Source organism: Globicephala melas, chromosome 18 (genome assembly GCF_963455315.2).
Source record: "Globicephala melas chromosome 18, mGloMel1.2, whole genome shotgun sequence".
NCBI lineage: Eukaryota > Metazoa > Chordata > Mammalia > Artiodactyla > Delphinidae > Globicephala > Globicephala melas.
Window position 1 is genome coordinate 10,895,580 of NC_083331.1, and position 19,358 is coordinate 10,914,937.

Consider the following 19,358-nt stretch of genomic DNA (forward strand, 5'->3'; position numbering starts at 1 on the left):
TTTATTTACCACTTCTGTGTGTGCCTCTTTCCTGCCCTGCACACTTGTCTCAGTCACAGTTTTGGTAAGCCCACAAGCTAACCCTAGCCAAAATGAGTAAAAATCAAACGTCGCTGGAGAGCTTCTTTGAAAAGGGAGAAAGACCCAATGATGAGAGAGCAGAAGACTCTAAGAATGCCAACAAAAAGAAAGCTGCATTTAAAAGAAAAAACCAAGAGTCCTACTTAAATTATGGGTTCATTGAAACAGGTGATTCACATTCTCCAAGCCCGCTTTGTATAATACGTGGCGACTCTCTATCCAACAAATCCATGAAACCTTCAAAACTGCTTTGCCGCATGGAGACCAAGCACCCTGCATTAAAAGACAAGACTTTGGAGTTTTTCAAAAGAAAAAAACGTGAACATGAAGAACAGAAGCAATTACTGAAGGCCACCACTTCATCAAATGTGTCTGCACTGAGAGCATCGTTCTTAGTGGCTAACCGCATTTCTAAAGCTAAGAAGCCCTTTACTGTTGGTGAAGAGTTGATCCTGCCTGCTGCTAAGGACATTTGTCGTGAACTTTTAGGAGAGGCTGCAGTTCAAAAGGTGGCACATGTTCCTCTTTCGGCTAGCACCATAACTAGATGAATTGATGAAATAGCAGAGGATATTGAGGCACAATTTTTAGAGATGATTAATGAGTCACCGTGGTACGCAATCCAGGTTGACGAGTCTACCGATGTTGACAAGGCAACAGTGCTTGTTTTTGTGCGATATATTTTTCAGGAGGATGTGCATGAGGATATGTTATGTGCACTTTTGTTGCCAACCAACACCACAGCTACAGAACTATTCAGTCTTTGAATGATTACATATCAGGAAAACTGAATTGGGCATTTTGTGTCAGTATATGCACGGACAGAGTGGCTGCCATGACTGGATGGCTTTCTGGTTTCACTACTTGGGTCAAAAGAGGTCGCTTCTGAATGTGTGTCTACCCACTGTGTCATCCATAGAGAAGTTCTGGCTAGACGAAAAATGTCGACTGAACTTAACAACATTTTGCAGGATGTGATTAAAATTATCAACCACATTAAGGTACATGGCCTTAACTCACGTCTGTTCGTGCAGCTCTGTGAGGAGATGGACGCAGAGCACACACATCTTCTCTTATACACAGAAGTGAGATGGCTTTCTAAAGGGAGATCCCTGGCCAGAGTTTTTGAGTTCCGAAAGCTGCTCCAGAGATTTGTTTTAGAAAAACAGTCACCATTGGCAGCACGTTTCAGTGACACAGAATGGGTCGCAAAACTTGGTTACTTGTATGACATATTCAACCTGCTCAACGAACTCAGTCTGTGACTTCAGGGGAGAACAGCAACTGTGTTCAAGTCAGTAGATAAAGTGGCTGCATTCAAAGCCAAACTGGAATTATGGGGGCAACGAGTGAACATTGGGATTTTTGACATGTTTCAAACATTAGCAGAGATTTTGAAATAGACTGAGCCAGGGCCTTTTCGCTCCCAGCTGGTGCATGATCACCTATCTCAGCTTTCAAGAGTTTGAGCATTACTTCCCAACCACAAAAGACCCCTGAACTGGGAAGGAGTAGATTCACTTATTCGTGAATAAGCCAGGTGAATCGACTTTGTCCATGCTAGAAGAGGATCAACTGCCTGATCCTTGGCAAATGACAGTGGCCTTAAAAGTATGTTTGAGACGACTTCAAATCTCCATATGTCTGGATTAAAGTCAGGCAGAATATCCTGAGATTGCCACAAAAGCACTGAAAAGCCTGCTTGCATTTCCAACATCCTATCTTTGTGAAGCAGGGTTTTCTGCAGTGACAGCAAGCAGAATGAGATCACGGAGTAGACTGGATGTAAGCAACACACCTCGGGTGTCACTATCTCTAATCACCCCCAGATGGGACCATCTAGTTGCAAGAAAACAAGCTCCCACTGATTCTGCATTATGGTGAGTTGTATAATTATTTCATTATATATTACATGTTATAATAACAGAAATGAAGTGCACAATAAATGTAATGCTCTTGAATCATCCAGAAACCTCCTTCCCGCCGGTCTGTGGAAAAATTGTCTTCCACAAAACCAGTCCCTGGTGCCAAAAAGGTTGGGGACCGCTGCTATAGTACGTTTCATACCAAGACGTTATCTCTTCTTTTGTGATACTCCACTCCATTTCCATCATTTTTTTCTTTTTGAGGAACTGTTTATATGTAGTTGGTTTTTTCTGGTCTCCTGATTATTTCCTTTTACTGTATCACACATATTTTTATGTCTAGTACATTTGTAAATAAAAATTTTATAGAAATAAAAGCCTCTGAGTAATATGTACTTAATGTGCCTTTGAAATATGGTTATATAAACAACTTGCTCTGTAAAAAGGGAAGCTTTATTTTTAAACTATAATATTTTAAATGATTTTCCTTTTTAGCTAGTTTCTTTTGGAAGATATATACATATTCAAAATATGCTACCATTTTTCAAGTTAATTGCATTTCTGTTTTGGAATTGCCTGCATGGTCAGTTTTTAAGTGACACAGGGAAACAGTTTCATTACTTTAGAACTAAACTGTATTTTTGATGAAAGATGGTTTTATGACACCTATTAATTCAGCAAGCATGGCTTCAAATCTTTTCTCTTTTTCCAAAATTAAATCAATCCCTTGGGGATGACAGTTCTCCTTCAAAAATATAACTTAAAATGCTGTAGAGTTCAGCTGGTAGTGGGAATGGAGAGCCGACCCCGGGGAGCCCTGAGTAGCACCCCCATCTCCCCAAGGAGCCACAGCTGCCTCAGCTGGCCCCAGTCACCATCACTACAACCGTAAGCATCCAGGCCGAGGCCCAGCCCAGCAGCACCATGGGGAGCAGTGGCCCCTGTGGCTTCACATCTGCAGCACCTGCCTGCAGGGACAAGAAACTCATCACAGTGAAGGTTTTTGGAACAGTAAAATGGTTCAGTGTAAGAAACGGATGTGATTTTTTCAATAGGAGTAACACCAAAGAAGATGTATTTGTATACCAGTCTGCCCTAAAGAAGAATAACTCCAGGAGGCACCTTTGCAGTGTAAGAGATGGAGAAACTTGGAGTTTGATGTTGCTGAAAGGAGAAAAGGGTGTGGAAGCAGTGAATGTTCCAGGCCCTGCTGGAGTTCTAGTGCCAGGCAGTAAATATGCAGCAGATGTAACCATGATAGATACCGTCCACATAATAGGGGTGCTCCACACAATTAACAGCAGAATGACTAGAATAATAAGAATGGAGAAAGAATGAAGGATCGGAGAGTGGTCCCAAAGGCCAGGCTCTACAGCAGGCCACTGTGCCCATCTTACTACATGGAGACCCTATGGGTGTCGACCACAGTATTCCAACCCTACTGTGCAGGGAGAAGTGATGGAAGGTGCTGACAACCAGGGTGCAAGAGAGCAAGGTAGACCAGTGAGACAGAGTATGTAATGTGGTTTATAGACCACCATTCCACAAGGGCTTACTTCACCCAAGACAGCCTAGAGAGGACCACAATGAAGGAGCTAGGGAAAATCAAGGAGATGAGACTAAGGTCAGCAGTCACCTCAACGTTGTTAAGGACGTAGCTTCAATTACCAATGCAGACCCCCAGAAAACCCTAAAGTACAAGATGGCAAAGAGAAAAGCAGCAGATGCACCAGCTGAGAATTAGTCTTGCTGGAGGCTGAGTAAATGCACTTTTCCCATCTCTACCATCATCTGATTTAGCTATCCAACAAGAAGAAATGAATGTAAAGTTTCAGCAATAAGAAAAGGAGAGTGGAGCTGAAGACCTCAAGTGCTTGCTCTTTGCCCCGTGACCAGATAGCTAGAAGTATTACCTGCACTACCTATGCAGGTTGGAGTTTTTACTATCTCTTTACTTAAAGACTCTTTGATGATGACAAACATTTTTTTTTTTTAAGGCTGTTTTTTCTCAATACACCTTTAAACGTTTTTAAATTGTTTCATATTTGTTCAAGTTGAGATTTTAAGAAGCTTATTTTTAATTTATAATATAATAAAAGTTCACAACATGATTTTTTTTTCAAAAAAGTCAGTAAACTGCAAGCACCTGTTAATAAAGGTCTTTAAAAAACCCTGTAGATTATGAAAATAGTTTTTTTAAAAAAAATCCTAGATATAAGGAATATTTTGAGTAATAGAATATATGTGAGTAGTTCTAAGAGGTTTCTTTTGCAAAATACACCACTCATTTGATCATACTTGTTTAGGTATATTTGCTTTAAAATATCAGGCGTATTACTTTATAGCTATACTATATTTAGAATGCTAGAATTTCAGTGAATGGCAAGAAAAGTGTTCTGTTTTTCCAAAGTTCTAGTTTTATTCCCCCAATGCAATGCCTTCAGCAGAGCCTTATTTTATTTTTTTCCGGTATGTGGGCCTCTCACTGTTGTGGCCTCTCCCGTTGGGGAGCACAGGCTCCGGATGCGCAGGCTCAACGGCCATGGCTCACGGGCCCAGCCGCTCCGCGGCATATGGGATCTTCCCGGACCGGGGCACGAACCCGTGTCCCCTGCATCGGCAGGCGGACTCTCAACCTCTGCGCCACCAGGGAAGCCCAGCAGAGCCTTATTTTATTACCCATATTCAAATAATTTTTACTCATTGGTCTTAAAATGGGTAATTCCTACTGGGTTTATCCAGTTAATATACATTTTCTATATACTAACAACTTTCTCCTCTAGCAGCTCTGACTAATAATGTACCTAATGACCACTGAGGGGGAATAATATAATCTTAATGCCACTTTCTCATTATTCAGAGATCTCCAGTTTTTAAAGTGTCATTATAAACTTTTCGATTTAAACGTATTTGAGGTGTTTCAACCTAGAGCAGTTACTATGTTTTTCTTTAAAACTTCAAATTGCTCCAACTCTGGGTATCTCTTCTAGTTGGTCTCTTAGTCCATTTGACCTGACCCTGTAGTCTTTGATAGCTTCCTTGCTATTTCCTATGACGATGTTTCTGGCTCATCCTGAACATTTTGTTGTTTCAGTCCTGGAATCAGCCGGTACTCCAAGAATCTCTAGTCTCTATTAATGGGAAATTTAGGACTTGCTGTGTTTTATCTCGACCTCCTCTTAGTTAAATCTGTATCTCTTTTCTTCCCCATTGAGACATCTTGTTGGCAAGTACATGGAGGATGTTAGAATTAGAAAAGCCTATAATTACACATATAACAGTCTAAGAACTACAGTACCAATACTACCCTACAGACATAATTACTGAAAACAGTTTGTTTTCCATATGCTCTCTCTGTTCTCCTTGCCATTTTTTAATTTCTGAGGTATAAATGTTATGGGCTGAATTGTGTTCCCCCAAAATTCATGTGTTGAAGTTCCAACTCACAATGTGGCTATATTTGGAGATAAGGTCTTTAAGGAGGTAAAGTGAAGTGAAGTCATTAGGGTGGGTCCTAATACAATATGAATGTTATAAGGAGAGGAAATTAGAACACAGACACACGCAGAAGACACACATGAAGATACAGGGAGGGGAAATGGGTCATTTACAAGCCAAGGAGAGAGGCTTCAGAGTCCAACCCTGCTGACAGTTTGATCTTGGATTTCTAGCCTCCAGAATTGTGAGAAAATAATTTCTGTTGTTTAAGCTACTTGGACTCTGGTACTTTGTTATGGCAGTCCTAGCAAACTAATACAAGGGATTAACTACATTGTGAATGCACGTAGTTATTACATATTATTCTCTCTTATTTTAACTCTTAGTAGTTTTAAAGTACTCATATATTTAAGGTTCATCACATTCCTTACATTGATGTGTTTTGCCTATCTAAAGCTTATTCTATAGTTTATTCTTCAGGAAGGACTCATGGGAAGAATGTTTTCTGAGAACTGCATTTCGGTATTAGTTTATCAGGGACCATTATGTTTGACAGCCATTTGCTTTGCTATAAAATCCTTGACTAATCTTTCTTTGTACATCTCAAATTTGTTACTAATTTTCTTCTGACTTAAAGTATTTTTGTTGAAAGTCTGATGACAGTTTAATATGCTTTCTATTGTAAGTCACTTGCTCTTTTTGCCCACAAGTTCAAAGGATTTTGTTTAAATTCAGCAATTTTGCTAGATAGGTCTTAAATATTCTGAGTTGATTTCTCGTTTAAATGGTATGCACTTTCAGTATGCAGTCTTGTATCTTTTTATATTTCAAGGAATTTTTTATACTGTTCACTGTTTGTTCTATTTCCTTACTTTGGTTTTCTTCAGAGACTTGACTATACATGTTTGATTTACTTTGCTTATCTTTAATATTTGTCACTTTATCTTGAATCTTCATCTTTTTTTTTCTTTCTCATTTTTCAAATTTAAAAATAAAGTGAAACTTACAGAAAAGTTACAAGCACAGTAGTAAGCAGTTTTTTCCCTGAGCCATTTGAGAGTATTGCTGACATAATGTCCCATCATCCCTGAATATTGTGTTTGTATTCCTTTATATAATTCCTTTATATAATTATTAACATCAGTGTGTTACTACCTTTATATAATTATATATAACAAAAACATTCCTTTATATAATTATTAATATCAATGTGTTACTACCATGTAATTCTCAGACCCCATTAAAATTTTGCTAATTGTCCCATAATGTCCTTTTTAGGAAAATGATCTAGTTCACAACGTTTATGTTATAATGTATCTTTAGTCTGCTCAACAGAACAGTTTTTGTTCATTCTTTGTTCAGTCTTTGTTCATTCTCTGTCTCCCATGCCTGGCTAATAACCCTGTTGGGTGGACACACTCCTCACCTCTCTAGGACTTTGACACCATGTTGCCTGGTTATGCTCCTGACTCAGCTGAGGGCTCTGCCACCCTGCTGGCCACTGCAGCTCCTCACCTCTACCCCTAGTGCAAACCCCTGCCTTGTTTAGCCCTATCTGTTAGCTTTATAAATTTTCAGGAAGGCAGGAGGAATAGTAAGAGGAAAAGAGCTTCATTTCTTTGTTTTATTTTATTGTTTTTATTTTTTTGTTTTATTTTTTTGTTTAATGCCAGCTTTATTGAGATATAATTCACATATATTCAATTCACCCATTTAAAATTTATAATCCAAGGGTTTTAGTATATTCACAGGTATATGCAACTATCAACACAGTGAATTTTAGAACATTTTTACCATCTCAGAAAAGAAACCTTGCACCCTTTAGCTCTCAACTTTTTATTCTCTCACTCCTTACCCCATTTCTAAGCAATCACTAACCTTTCTGATTCTATAGATTTGCCTATTCTGGACATTTCATATAAATTTTGAAATTGGGAAATGATGGGTCCCTTTAATTTCCACATAAATTTTAGGATCAACTTGTCAGTTTCTGAAAAAAAGACAACACACCCACACAAAACAACAACAATAATAACAAAACCCAACTGTGATCTTGATAGAGATTGTGTTGAATCTTTTATTTGGAGAATCTTACCAACTACACAATATTAAGTCCTCCAATCCATGAACATGGGATGTCTTTACATTTATTCGTGTCTTCTTAATTTCTTTCAAAGAGGATTTGTACTTTTTGCCATAAGTCAAATGCCAGAAATCTTGACTTCTTTTGTTAAATTTATTCTCTAGTATTTTATTATTTTTGATGCTGTCATAAATAGAGTTGTTTATAAATGTTATATTCGGATTTTCTTTGCTAGTGTATAAAATGGATTTTTATGTTATGATTCTGTATCCTGCAATCTTGCTGAAAATACTAGCACTAATAGTTTTATCTAGAATCTCCAGTATAATGTTGAACAGAACATTAGCACAGGTATCCTTGTCTTGTTACTGACCTTAGGGGGAACGCTTTCAGTCTTTTAGCATTAAATGTGTTGTTATCTGTGAGTTTTTCATTGATGCTTTTTATCAGATTGGGGAAACTCCATTTTATCCCTACTTTGCTGAACACTTTTTAAAATAAAGGGGTGTTGAATTTTGTCAAATGCCTTTTCTGTGTTTATTAAGATAAGCATTTATTGAGATAATAATATTAACATATTAATTAGTCTAGGTATAGGTTTGTCAATTTTGATCTTTACAAAGAATCAGCTTTTGTTTTTGTTGTGTTTTCTCTATTGTTTTTCTTATTCTCTATTTCAATACTTTTTCCTGTAATTCTTAGTGTTTTCTTCCTTCTGCTTGTTTTATGTTTAGTTTGTTCTTTTGTTATCCAATGTCATAAGGTGGAAGACTTGGTTGTTGATTTGATGTCTTTTTTAATATAAACACTTACAGTGTTGCCTCTGAGTACTGCTTTACCTGCTTATGTTTTGGCATTTGTGCCTTTATTGTCATTCATCTCAAAACATTTTATAATTTCCCTTTTGACTTCTTTTTGACACATTTTTATTTAGCAATTTGTTTATTTCCATAATATTTTTGAATTTCTGAAATTTCTATTATTGATTTCTAATTTGATTCCATTTTGGTCAAAGAAGGTACTTCGTATTATATTTACCCTTGTAAATTTAATCAGGTTTGATTTATGGCTTAACATTGCTCTATCCAATGTTTGATGTACACTTAAGAGTTATGTATATTCTGCTGTTGTGGGGTGTAGTGTTATAGAGATATCTTTTAGGTCTGATCACTTTATAGTGTTGTTCAACTTTTATGTTTCTTTGTTGACTTCTGCCTAGTTGTTCTATCCACTGTTCGACTTGGGAATTGAAGTTATCAACTATTAATCTTAACTTGTCTTAATGTTTCTCCCTTCATTTCTGTCAAGTTCTTCTTCATGTATTTTGGTGCTTGGTTGTTAGATGCACATATGTTATTATCTTCTTGGTGGATTGATTCTTTTATTATTATTAAATGTCACTCTGCCTCTAGTAACATATTTTGTTTAAAGTCTGTTTTCGCTTAGTACAGCAACTCCAGCTTTCTTGTGGATTGTTGATAAATTTTCCCTTTTACTTTGAATCGATTTTTGACTTTGAATCTAGAGTATGCCTCCTATAGACAATACATTGTTAGATCTTGTTTTATTATCCAGTCTAATACCATCTGCCTTTTGAGCAGATTGTTTTTCCATTCACCTTTAATGTTACTGATGTAGTTGGATTTACATCTGTCGTTCTGTCTGTTACCTATGTCTCATGATCTTTTTAATTCCTTTATTCTTTACTGCTTTCTTTTGCATTAAATGAATATTTTCTATTGTAGCATTTTCCTATCTTTAATGAATTTTTTAACTCTATTTCTTTTACTTATTTACTTAGTGGTTGCTATAGGACTTAACCATTTAAATTTTAACTTATCAGAATCAACTTCAGATTTATACTAACTTAATTCCAGTGAGATATAGAAATGTCACTTCTTATAGATGTATTTTTTCTTCTTTTTTGTGATATAGTTATACGTAGTACATATTACAATGTTGGTTACAAACCCAACATTACATTATTATAATTATTACTTTATATAGTTGAATGTCTTATAAGGAAGCTGAGAGAAGAAAATCAACTGTATGTTTATAGCTTTTGTTATATTAACCTAATTTTCATTTACAGATTTCCTCATTTGTTCATTTATCACCTGGACTGATTTCCTTAGCTCAATATAGCTTTCCCACTCACCTCCTTTGTGTTGTTATTAGCAAATACATTACATTTTTATGTTATAGGCAAAACCATACTTTATATACACATTATCTTATAAAATTGCTTTGAAATCTGTTAAGAGGGAAAAAGGAGAATAAATATGCATTTATACCATCTTTTATAACCACATGACTACTGGTGCTCTTTGTTTTTCATGTGGATTCAAATTACTGTCACTTTTAGCTTGAAAGACTTCCCTTTGTTATTTCTTGTAAGGTAGGTCAGCTAGCAGTAAATTATCTTAGTTCTTATTTATTTGGGAATGTATCTTATTTTCCTTTTAGATTTGAAAGCTAGATTTGCTGGATATAAATTCTTGGTTGATATTTTTTTCTTTGAGTACTTTGAATGCTTTATTCCTCTGTGTTCTGGCCTCCATTTTTTCAGATGAGAAGTCAGCTGTTGATCTTATTATTGTTCTCTTTTAAGTAAAGAGTCGTTTTTCTTGTGCTGCTTTTAAGATTTTCTCCTTGTCTTGGGCTTTCACCATTACTATGACTTTTCTGTTTGTAGATTTCTTTGCTTTTATCTTTCTTCAAGTTCATGGGCTTCCTGAATAGGTAAATTAATGCTTTTCAATAAATTGGGAACTTATCATCCATTAAATTCTTGAATATTTTGCTTTTCTTTTCTCTTTCTTCTCTGCTTTTGGTATTCTCATTCTTCATACCTTAGTACAGTTAATTGTTTCCCACATTTCTCTCAGGCTCTGATCATTCTTCACTCTCTTTTCTCTCTGGTTTTTGGATTGCATAACCTTTATCTGTTGATCTTATATTTGCTAATTCTTTCTTCTGCTTGTTCAAATATACTGTTGAGACCCTATAGAGAACTTTTCAATTCATCGTACTTTTCAACTCCAGAATTTCCATTTGGATTGTTTTTATAATATCTTTCTCTCTTTTAAAAAAAATACTAAATTTTAATTTTATTGATATTTTAAAATACTAATTCTATTAATATTTTCCCAGGTTTATTGAGAAGTAATTGACTATGTCACTGTATAAGTTTAAGGAGTACAGCATGATGATTTGGTTTACATATACTGTGAAATGATTATTTTAATAGATTCAGCTAACATCCATCAGCTCATATAGATACAATAAAGAAAAGAAAAAAGGTTTTTCTTGTGATTAGAACTCTTAGAATTTATTAAAAAGTTTTTCTTGTGATTAGAACTCTTAGAATTTATTCTCTTCACTTTCCTATATATCAATATCTATCTCTTAATTGATATTCTCTATTTAATGTGACATTGTCATCATAACTATATTTACTTCTCTAATTATGGTTTCCTTTAGTTCTTTGAACATGTTTTTATGGCTGCTTTGAAGTCTTTTTCTGTTAAATCTGACATCTGATTGCTGTCACTAGCAATTTCTGTTGCCTGCTTCTTCTCCCATGTATGGGTCATATTTTCCTGTTTCTATGTCTCTCAGTGTTTGGTTGGGAAATGGACATTTTAGGTAATATATTGCTGCATGTCTGGGTACTACTATCCCCGTCTCCTTTTAGGGCTTATTATTTGTTTATTGACTGGATAGATTACTTTAGTGGGTTTTTTCTTAATTTTAATTTTTTTCTTAAATATTTGCAAGAACTCAGCATTGAAGCTGCAGCCTAGAGTGTTTTCTGAATAAAAATTATAAATATAAATTTTTAAATAGATGTCAGAGAGTTCATATTTTATATTTCTTCTTTGAATGCTTTTAAATTTACTTTTCAAGTAATACATACGTTTCATTTATATGATTTTAGTCTTTGGAAGTTTGCTGAAGTTTGTCTTATGAACCCAAATGTGTGTCCTCTTTGCTAGTTGTTCCATGTGTTCTTGAAAAGAATGTGTATTGTCCTCTTGTTACACATAGTGTTCCATATTGAAATATTATACTGAAATGTTCTATTTTTAAGAAAGCTGAGTCATGTTACTCCTTTGAGTATAATTAGTACAAAATATGGTCATACACGGGTTTTTCTTTAAAAAATTATAATAGCTTTATTAAAGTATAGTTTACATATCATACAATTCACTCATTTTAAGTATACAAGTAAATTATTTTATATAAGCTTACAGAGTTGTGCAAACATCACCACAATCCACTTTTAGAACATTTCTACCACCCTGGAAAGATCTCACTTGCCAATTCTCAGTCATTCCTCATTCTCATCCCCATCCTATTCAAACCATTTTATATAATAGTTCTCTTTTGGAAAATTTTTCTTAAAATAATAATCCAATAAATATTGATATTTATGCACAAATCTGCTTATTATACCTTAAAAAATATAAGTTTGAAGATTTGGAAGTGATCTGAATACCACAAATGGGATTAAGATAAGACAATTATTTTATGTACATAATGGATTATATGTTTACAGTCATTTAAATTGAATCATATTTTTAAAATATGGTATAATTAATTGTGATGTGAAGTTGTATTGCTACAATTAGCAAAAGTATGAAATAATGATCTTTGTATAACAGACTGAAAAAATTAAGACCATTCTTTTTCCCCAAATAAGACTAGTTTTATTAGACATCTTACATTATATTTCCCCAAAAAGATTTTATAACTTCCAAGAGAATATATTAAACATTTTTGATTCCTTTGTAAGCAGTATGAACCAAATGAAAGTAAAGGTTTTTTTTTTTTTTTTTTTACCTGATAATGGAATGTACATACAGTTCAGCAGTGTTAAAATGTAGACATGGAGAAGCTATTTACAGTGTTTCACAACACACTTCTCAGTATTTTATTCCAGTCCTTATTTTTAGAAACCATGTACTTGGAGTTCTTAAGCATCATAGGTATAATACCCCCCAAAAAAACAAACAAAAAGGGTAAGAAGTATCACTAAACTGCTTCAGACAAATTACTTTTAAAATATAGTAATCATGAGCCAAGGAGAGTGATATCTTTAGTGTTTTGCATGACTTTTTACTTAAATTTACTTAAATTCATTGAATATTATTTAAAAAGTTATATCAGTAATTATTAGTACAGGACTTTCAGCTCAAAAGACTTGCTTGCAAGTTCAATGTGGGGCAAAGGACATGGGTGATTTCATATTCATACTTAATGGTTGCTTTGTTTCTCAAAACAAACAATTCTTTTATACATGCAGTAAATCAAGGAAAAGTGTGCAGCCTCTCTGAAAAGAGCCAAAGAAAAACATTTAAACAGACAAAAACTGAAAAGTGGTAGACTTTAGCAACAGTAGAAAACCAGAGTTTTATGATTGGAGTCCAGAAGGAAGACCAAAATCAAGGAAGATGAAATAGGGTAGTATGTTTTTAATCTTAAACATTAGGGGATAGATGATTTTACTCTAAATCGTGGATTTTCCCTGAAGAAGGAAAAGTCATTTAAAAGTAGCTTTAAAATGACTTGGGAAAATGAAAATGATTACATTATGATGAATTTTCTCATACAACTTTACAATTCAGAAGACATTTATTAAAGCGTTTCTGTGTACAGAGCACTATTATAGGCATTATGGAAGATGCAAAACTATAAATTATCTTTAAGGATCTTACAGCCAAATAAGGGAGAAAGACATACAAAAGCTGAAAAGTAGCATGAAAATATAGTCATGGTATAATCTGTGAACACTGAGTCCTATGTGATCATGGAGAAGGGTTCTGATTGTAAGAACTGGGAAATGCTTGGAAGAGAAGACAGCTTTAAAACCAGTTCGGGGGACTTCCCTTGTAGTGCAGTGGTTAATAATCCGCCTGCCAGTGCAGGGGACACAGGTTCAATCCTTGGTCCAGGAAGATCCCACATGCCACAGAGCAACTAAGCCTGTGCACCACAACTACTGAGCCTGTGCTCTAGAGCCTGAGTGCTGCAACTACTGAGCCTGCATGCTGCAATTACTAAAACCTGCGTGCCTAGAGCCCGTGCTCGCACCAAGAGAAGTCACCACAGTGAGAAGCCCGCACAATGCAACAGAGTAGTCCCTGCTCACCGCAACTAGAGAAAGCCCATGCTTAGCAACGAAGACCCGACACTGACATAAATAATTAAATAAATTAATTAATTAAAAAAAAAAAAAAACAACAAAAAATGGTTCAGGGAGGCCCGAGAAGCTTTAAATTCATAAAAATTAAGTGATTTTTGTTTCTTTTGCTGGGGGAAAAATCTGTTTCCCTCTGTTACCTTTCATGAATTCATCCAACAGAAAAACACTCTTGTTTTTTTTTAATCAATTGGTATCCTTTAGCCGGTTTCTTTTACTTATGAGGATGACAATTAGAATTCACAAATAATCTTTTAAAACCTACTATCCAGTTTACAAAATTTCTTGCTTAATTAATTCATTTTTAAAACATTCAACCTGACTTCTGATTTTGTCCATAATGGAATAACTGGTACTAGATGTGCCCTACCACTGTAAATCACTATGAAAATGGGCAAAATACACAAAGCATCCGTTTTTAGACATTTGTCAGTACACATAGCACAGGCCCAAGATCCTTGAGAGGAGGAAAGCATTTTTTTTTTTTTTTTCATTTTAACATCTTTATTGGAGTATAATTGCTTTACAATGGTATGTTAGTTTCAGGTTCACAACAAAATGAATCAGTTATATATATACATATGTTCCCATATCTCTTCCCGCTTGCGTCTCCCTCCCTCCCACCCTCCCTATCCCACACCTCCAGGCCGTCACAAAGCACCGAGCTGATCTCTCTGTGCTATGCGGCTGCTTCCCACTAGCTATCTACCTTACGTTTGGTAGTGTATATATGTCCATGCCTCTCTCTCGCTTTGTCACAGTTTACCCTTCCCCCTCCCCATATCCTCAAGTCCATTCTCTAGTAAGTCTGTGGCTTTATTCCTGTTTCACCCCTAGGTTTTTCATGACATTTTTTTTCTTAAATTCCATATATATGTGTTAGCATACGGTATTTGTCTCACTTCACTCTGTATGACAGACTCTAGGTCTGTCCACCTCATTACAAATAGCTCAATTTCGTTTCTTTTTATGGCTGAGTAATATTCCATTGTATATATGTGCCACATCTTCTTTATCCAGTCATCCGATGATGGACATTTAGGTTGTTTCCATCTCTGGGCTACTGTAAATAGAGCTGCAATGAACATTTTGGTACATGACTCTTTGAATTATAGTTTTCTCAGGCTATATGCCCAGTAGTGGGATTGCTGGGTCATATGGTAGTTCTATTTGTAGTTTTTTAAGGAACCTCCATACTGTTCTCCACAGTGGCTGTATCAATTTACATTCCCACCAACAGTGTAAGAGGGTTCCCTTTTCTCCACACCCTCTCCAGCATTTATTGTTTCTAGATTTTTTGATGATGGCCATTCTGACTGGTGTGAGATATCTCACTGTAGTTTTGATTTGCATTTCTCTAATGATTAGTGATGTTGAGCATTCTTTCATGTGTCTGTTGGTAGTCTGTGTATCTTCTTTGCAGAAATGTCTATTTAGGTCTTCTGCCCATTTCTGGATTGGGTTGTTTGGTTTTTTGTTATTGAGCTGCATGAGCTGCTTGTATATTCTGGAGATTAACCCTTGGTCAGTTGCTTCATTTGCAAATATTTTCTCCCATTCTGAGGCTTGTCTTTTGGTCTTCTTTATGGTTTCCTTCGCTGCGCAAAAGCTTTTAAGTTTCATTAGGTCCCATTTGTTTATTTGTTTCTATTTCCATTTCTCTAGGAGGTGGGTCAAAAAGGAACTTGCTGTGATTTATGTCATAGAGTGTCCTGCCTATGTTTTCCTCTAAGAGTTTGATAGTTTCTGGCCTTACATTCAGGTCTTTAATCCATTTTGAGCTTATTTTTGTGTATGGTGTTAGGGAGTGATCTAATCTCATACTTTTACATGTAGCTGTCCAGTTTTCCCAGCACCACTTATTGAAGAGCCTGTCCTTTCTCCACTGTACATTCCTGCCTCCTTTATGAAAGATAAGGTGACCATATGTGCATGGGTTTATCTCTGGGCTTTCTATCCTGTTCCATTGATCTATATTTCTGTTTTTGTGCCAGTACCATACTGTCTTGATTACTGTAGCTTTGTAGTATAGTCTGAAGTCAGGAAGCCTGATTCCTCCATCTCCGTTTTTCGTTCTCAAGATTGCTTTGGCTATTCGGGGTCTTTTGTGTTTCCATGGAAATTGTGAAAGTTTTTGTTCTAGTTCTGTGAAAAATGCCAGTGGTAGTTTGATAGGGATTGCATTGAATCTGTAGATTGCTTTGGGTAGTAGAGTCATTTTCACAATGTTGATTCTTCCAATCCAAGAACATGGTATATCTCTCCATCTATTTGTATCATCTTTAATTTCTATCACCAGTGTCTTATAATTTTCTGCATACAGGTCTTTTGTCTCCTTAGGTAGGTTTATTCCTAGATATTTTATTCTTTTTGTTGCAATGGTAAATGGGAGTGTTTTCTTGATTTCACTTTCAGATTTTTCATCCTTAGTGTATAAGAATGCCAGAGATTTCTGTGCATTAATTTTGTATCCTGCTACTTTACCAAATTCATTGATTAGCTCTAGTAGTTTTCTGGTAGCATCTTTAGGATTCTCTATGTATAGTATCATGTCATCTGCAAACAGTGACAGCCTTACTTCTACTTTTCCGATTTGGATTCCTTTTATTTCCTTTTCTTCTCTGATTGTTGTGGCTACAACTTCCAAAACTATGTTGAATAAGAGTGGTGAGAGTGGGCAACCTTGTCTTGTTCCTGATCTTAGTGGAAACGCTTTCAGTTTTTCACCATTGAGGACAATGTTGGCTGTGGGTTTGTCATATGTGGCCTTTTTTATGTTGAGGAAAGTTCCCTCTATGCCTACTTTCTGCAGGGTTTTTATCATAAATGAGTGTTGAATTTTGTCAAAAGCTTTCTCTGCATCTATTGAGATGATCATATGTTTTTTTTCCTTCAATTTGTTAATATGGTGTATCATGTTGATTGATTTGCATATATTGAAGAATCCTTGCATTCCTGGAATAAACCCCACTTGATCATGGTGTATGATCCGTTTAATGTGGTGTTGGATTCTGTTTGCTAGTATTTTGTTGAGGATTTTTGCATCTATGTTCATCAGTGATATTGGCCTGTAGTTTTCTTTCTTTGTGACATCCTTGTCTGGTTTTGGTATCAGGGTGATGGTGGCCTCATAGAATGAGTTGGGGAGTGTTCCTCCCTCTGCTATATTTTGGAAGAGTTTGAGAAGGATAGGTGATAGCTCTTCTCTAAATGTTTGATAGAGTCCGCCTGTGAAGCCATCTGGTCCTGGGCTTTTGTTTGTTGGAAAATTTTTAATCACAGTTTCAATTTCAGTGCTTGTGATTGGTCTGTTCATATTTTCTATTTCTTCCTGATTCAGTCTTGGCAGGTTGTGTCTTTCTAAGAATTTGTCCATTTCTTCCAGGTTGTCCATTTTATTGGTATAGAGTTGCTTGTAGTAATCTCTCATGATCTTTTGTATTTCTGCAGTGTCAGTTGTTACTTCTCCTTTTTCATTTCTAATTCTATTGATTTGAGTTTTCTCCCTTTTTATCTTGATGAGTCTGGCTAATGGTTTATCAATTTTGTTTATCCTTTCAAAGAACCGGCTTTTAGTTTTATTGATCTTTGCTATCGTTTCCTTCATTTCCATTTATTTCTGATGATTTTTATGATTTATTTCCTTCTGCTAACTTTGGGGTTTTTTTGTTCTTCTTTCTCTAATTGCTTTAGGTGCAAGATTAGGTTGTTTATTCGAGGTGTTTCCTGTTTCTTAAGGTAGGATTGTATTGGTATAAAATCCCCTCTTAGAACTGCTTTTGCTGCATCCCATAGATTTTGAGTTGTCGTGTCTCCATTGTCATTTGTTTCTAGGTATTTTTTGATTTCGTCTTTGATTTCTTCAGTGATCACTGCGTTATTAAGTAGTGTATTGTTTAGCCGCCATGTGTTTGTATTTTTTACAGATCTTTTCCTGTAATTGATAATCTAGTCTCATAGCGTTGTGGTTGGAAAAGATACTTGATACAATTTCAATTTTCTTAAATTTACCAAGGCTTGATTTGTGACCCAAGATATGATCTATCCTGGAGAATGTTCCATGAGCACTTGAGAAAAATGTGTATTCTGTTGTTTTTGGATGGAATGTCCTATAAATATCAATTAAGTCCATCTTGTTTAATGTATCATTTAAAGCTTGTGTTTCCTTATTTATTTTCATTTTGGATGATCTGTCCATTGGTGAAAGTGGGGTGTTAAAGTCCCCTACTATGAATGTGTTACTGTCAATTTCCCCTTTTATGGCTGTTAGTATTTGCGTTATGTATTGAGGTGCTCCTATATTGGGTGCATAAATATTTACAATTGTTATATCTTTTCTTGGATCGATCCCTTGATCATTATGTAGTGTCCTTCTTTGTCTCTTGTAATAGTCTTTATTTTACAGTCTATTTTGTCTGATATGAGAATTGCTACTCCAGCTTTATTTTGGTTTCCATTTGCATGAAATACCTTTTTCCATCCCCTTACTTTCAGTCTGTATGTGTCTCTAGGTCTGAAGTGGGTCTCTTATAGACAGCAAATATATGCATCTTGTTTTTGTATCCATTCAGCCAATCTGTGTCTTTTGGTGGGAGCATTTAGTCCATTTACATTTAAGGTAATTATCGATATGTGTGTTCCCATTCCCATTTTCTTAATTGTTTTGGGTTTGTTATTGTAGGTCTTTTCCTTCTTTTGTGTTTCTTGCCTAGAGAAGTTCCTTTAGCAGTTGTTGTAGAGCTGGGTTGGTGGTGCTGAACTCTCTCAGCTTTTGCTTGTCTGTAGAGGTTTTAATTTCTCCATCAAATCTGAATGAGATCCTTGCTGGGTAGAGTAATCTTGGTTGCAGGTTTTTCTCCTTCATCACTTTCAATATGTCCTGCCACTCCCTTCTGGATTGCAGAGTTTCTGCTGAAAGCTCAGCTGTTAACTTTATGGGGATTCCCTTCTGTGTTATTTGTTGTTTTTCCCTTGCTGCTTTTAATATGCTTTCTTTGTATTTAATTTTTGACAGTTTGATTAATATGTGTCTTGGCATATTTCTCCTTGTATTTATCCTGTATGGGACTCTCTGTGCTTCCTGGACTTGATTAACTATTTCCTTTCCCATATTAGGGAAGTTTTCAACTATAATCTCTTCAAATATTTTCTCAGTCCCTTTTTCTCTTCTTCTGGAACCCCTATAATTCGAATGTTGGTGCGTTTAATGTTGTCCCAGAGGTCTCTGAGACTGTCCTCAATGCTTTTCATTCTTTTTTCTTTATTCTGCTCTGCAGTAGTTATTTCCACTATTTTATCTTCCAGGTCACTTATCCATTCTTCTGCCTCAGTTATTCTGCTATTGAGCCCATGTAGAGTATTTTTTAATTTCATTTATTGTGTTGTTCATCATTGTTTGTTTCATCTTTAGTCCTTCTAGGTCCTTGTTAACTGTTTCTTGCATTTTGTCTATTCTATTTCCAAGATTTTGGATCATCTTTACTATCATTATTCTGAATTCTTTTTCAGGTAGAGTGCCTATTTCCTCTTCATTTGTTAGGTCTGGTGGGTTTTTATCTTGCTCCTTCATCTGCTGTGTGTTTTTCTGTCTTTTCATTTTGCTTATCTTACTGTGTTTCGGGTCTCCTTTTTGCAGGCTGAAGGTTCGTAGTTTCTGTTGTTTTTTGTGTCTGTCCCCCGTGGCTAA

The 19,358-nt window shown here is 35.5% G+C and overlaps 1 protein-coding gene and 1 pseudogene across 4 annotated transcripts in view; both read left to right on the forward strand.

Annotated features, from left to right (window-relative positions):
• NBEA (neurobeachin) overlaps window positions 1-19,358 on the forward strand; it is a 627,505-nt gene that overhangs the window by 84,489 nt on the left and 523,658 nt on the right. The gene's annotated exons all lie outside the window — the stretch shown is intronic.
• Window positions 1,023-3,690, forward strand: LOC115866535 (Y-box-binding protein 1 pseudogene; annotated as a pseudogene).